The sequence below is a fragment of the Mustela nivalis genome (genome assembly GCF_964662115.1).
Source record: "Mustela nivalis genome assembly, chromosome: 4".
Taxonomy (NCBI): domain Eukaryota; kingdom Metazoa; phylum Chordata; class Mammalia; order Carnivora; family Mustelidae; genus Mustela; species Mustela nivalis.
In genome coordinates this window covers 146,953,634-146,956,924 of record NC_139023.1, presented here as the reverse complement: position 1 = coordinate 146,956,924, position 3,291 = coordinate 146,953,634, and positions in this window count along the sequence as shown.

Genomic DNA, 3,291 nt, shown 5'->3' with positions numbered 1-3,291 from the left:
GTCCTGCAGTATGGCTCAAGGGCCCCCAATCTGGAGGACTGGCGGGCCAGGCCTCTGGGGATGGAAGCCCGAGAACCCAACCCAGTGTTAGGGTTTGGGAGTAGGGGCATGGCAGGCTGCATCTGCCGGTGCTGAGGCGGGCTCCCTGGGATCTGAGTAGAGGGCAGTTTTATCCAGCATATGGAGGCAACTGGGACCGAGCGTGCACCCGCTCTTTAGAGTGCCTTCCTCTAAAGTTTCAGAGGCACTTCCTTCTAAAGTGCCTGCCTCTATAGTTTCACCCCTTTGGGTGAAACTATGTGGGACCTTGGGCCAAGCCCAGACGGCTCCCCTGAGGGCCCCTGCCACAGGAAGCAAGTTTGCTGGGGCTTCCCAGCCAATTTCATGAGCTTTCTCGTGGGCAGAAAGCTCATGCCCAAATTGATGTCAATTTGGGCAGAAAGCTCGTGAAATTGGCTGGCATTGGGCGGCCATTTGGGCTGTGCGCCGGCCACGTGCATAGTGCTTTCTCATTAAGTGTGTGTTAGGTCTGTGTCCCCAGCAGAGGCATGCTCACTAGGGCGGAGTTGTGTTAGGGTGTGAGCCTGAGCCTCAGGCTCCGGTTTTTTTTGGCAGAAGGGTTGTCAAAGATGAGGGTGGCCTGAGGTGGGCATGCAGGCTTCTCCCATTCTCAGTGTCCCCCACAGCTCCCAACGGCATGGTTTCCTCCTTGTGACAGGTGGAGTCCTTCTGATATGGCTCAGAGGTCCCCAATCTGGAGGGCCGGAGGGTCAGGTCTCTGGAGACAGAAGCCTGAGGAACCAACTCAAGATTAGGATTCAGGCCTGGGGCATAGCTGGCCCCACCTACTGGCACTGAGGTGGGATTGCCGGAGGCTGAGTGGAGGGCAGCGGTCAGATGGGGCATCAGGCTCCGGGTTTCGGGCCAGGGGGCCTGCCAAAGGCAGCAGTGTCCTCAGGGTGTCCTCAGGGGGCATGCAGTTTCTCCCCTTCTGAGGGTTCTGTGCACCTCCAAAGGGTGGGAGGCGGACTCATGGGGTGTGGCTCAGTGGTTCTGAATCTGGAGGAATTGGTGGGAAGGCCCCTAGGAATGGAAGCCTGACCGAACCTAGAGTTCAGGATAGGGCCTAGGGACATGTCAGGCCTGATCTGCCAGTGCTGAGACTGGCACCCCAGAGGGCTGAGTAGAGGGAGGTTTTTGGCCAACTGTGTGCCTGGCTTTTAGAGTGCTTTCTCGAAGGGTTCAGGCTGCAACCACTCATGACCTCTGGCCATGCCCGGTCTGCTCCCCTGAAGGCCCGTGAGGCCAGAAGGGAGTTCACTGGGTGTTTCTGGCTAATTCTCATGAGCTTTCTGCCCAAATCGATTTAGGCAAAAAGCTCTTAGGAATTGGCTGGCGTTGGGCAGCGATTTGGGCCATGCTCTGGCCCCGTACTGAGAGCGAGTTCTTGCTACGTGCCTGTGTGCCTGTTGTGATTGTAGTGCAAGACCGCAATCAGGGTCCTCGGGGCTCCCAGAGGCCCCCTGCAGAGGCGAGCATCCAGGGGGCAGAGTTGAGTTTGGGTGTGGGTCTGAGCCTCGAGCTCTGGCTGTCTTTGGCAGAAGGGGGCACCGAAGATGAGGATGGCCTTTCTGCCCATCAATTTGGGCAGAAAGCTCATGAGAATTGGCTGGCTTTGGGTGGCAATTCCAGGTGTGCGCCGGCCCCGTGCTGAGAGCGCTTTCTCGTTAGGTGCGTGCTGTGGCCATGTGAGAGAGCGAGCCAGTCCCTCGAAGCTCCCGGAGGACCCCACAGAAATGAGTTCCCCAGGGCAGAGTTGAGTTAGGGTGTGAGCCTGAGCCTCAGGTTCGGGCTTTTAATGGCAGAAGGGGGCGGCGAAGGTGAGGGCGGCCTGAGGTGGGCATGCAGGTGTCTCCCACTGTTTCCCGCACCTCACAACTGCTCAGTTTTTTCCTGGGCAGCAGGCGGAGTCCTGTAGTATGGCTAGGGGGTCCCCAATCTGGAGGGCTTGAGGGCCAGGTCTCTGAGGATGGAAGCCAGAGAACCCAACCCAGGGATAGGGCTTGGGCCTAGGAGCATGGCAGGCCCCAACTCCCAGTGCTGAGGCGGGCTCCCTGGGGGCTGAGAAGAGGACAGGTTTGGTTGGCATTTGGAGGCAACCGGGACCATGCACGCACCCGCCCTTTAGAGCGCTTTCCTGCAGGCTTCGGGTGACACCATGTGGGACTTGGGGCTGGGAAGAGGCAGCTCTCACAAAGTCCCCAGCCACTGGGAGGGAGTTTGCCAGGGCTCTCCGGCCAATTCTCAGGAGGTTTCCGCCCAAATTGACATCTATTTGGGTGGAAAGCTCGTGAGAATTGGCCAGTGTTGGGTGGCACTTCAGGCTGTGCTTGGGCCCCATGTTGAGAAAGCTTTCTCACAACGTGCGTGTTGTGGCCCTGTGAGACCGTAAGCCAGGCCCATGAGGCTCCCGGAGGCCCTCCACAGAGGCGGGTTCCCCTCAGGGCTGAGTTGGGGGCATGCATCCGGCAGAATGGCAGAATCCGGCTTAAAGGACAAGGGGGTTGCCAGTGGTTGGGTTGGCTTAGGGGGGCATGCAGGTGTCTCCCCCCCTAAGGGTTTGGTACAGCTCCAAATGGCATGGTTTCTACCAAGTGGCTGGCAGAATGCTGGAGTAGTAGCTCGAGGGACCTTAATCCGGGGGGCTTGGGAGCCAGCCCCTCAGAACGGAAGCCTGGAAACCCAACTTAGGCTTAGGGTTAGGGACTAGGGGCATGGCAGGATGGATATGCTGGTACTGAATCGGCCTCCCCTCATGGGTCAGTTGAGGACCTGCATCCAGCGGCCTGGTAGAATCCGGCTTCATGGCTTGGGGGACCGCCAGTGGTGGGTATGGCTTTAGGGGGGCATGCAGGTGTCTCCCACTCTGAGGTTTCTGCGCAGCTGACAATGGCAGCATTTTGCCCTAGGAGGCTGGCGGAGTGCTGGCGCGAGTCTCAGGCATCCCCAATCTGGCGGGATTTGGAGCCAGCCCTCTGAGCACGTAACTTTGTACAATCCACCTAGGGTTAAGGCCTAGGGGCATAGCAGGCCTGATCTGCTGGTGGTGAGGCAGGCTCCCCTCAGGCATGAGTTGAGGGCATACATCAGGTGGCATGGCAGAATCTGGCTTTATCCCCAGGGGGCTGCCAATGGTGGGGGTGGCTTTGAGGGCCATGCAGGTTACTCCCTCTCTGAGGTTTTGGCACACCTCCAAATGGTACAGAGTCTTACCATGTGGCTGGCAGAGTC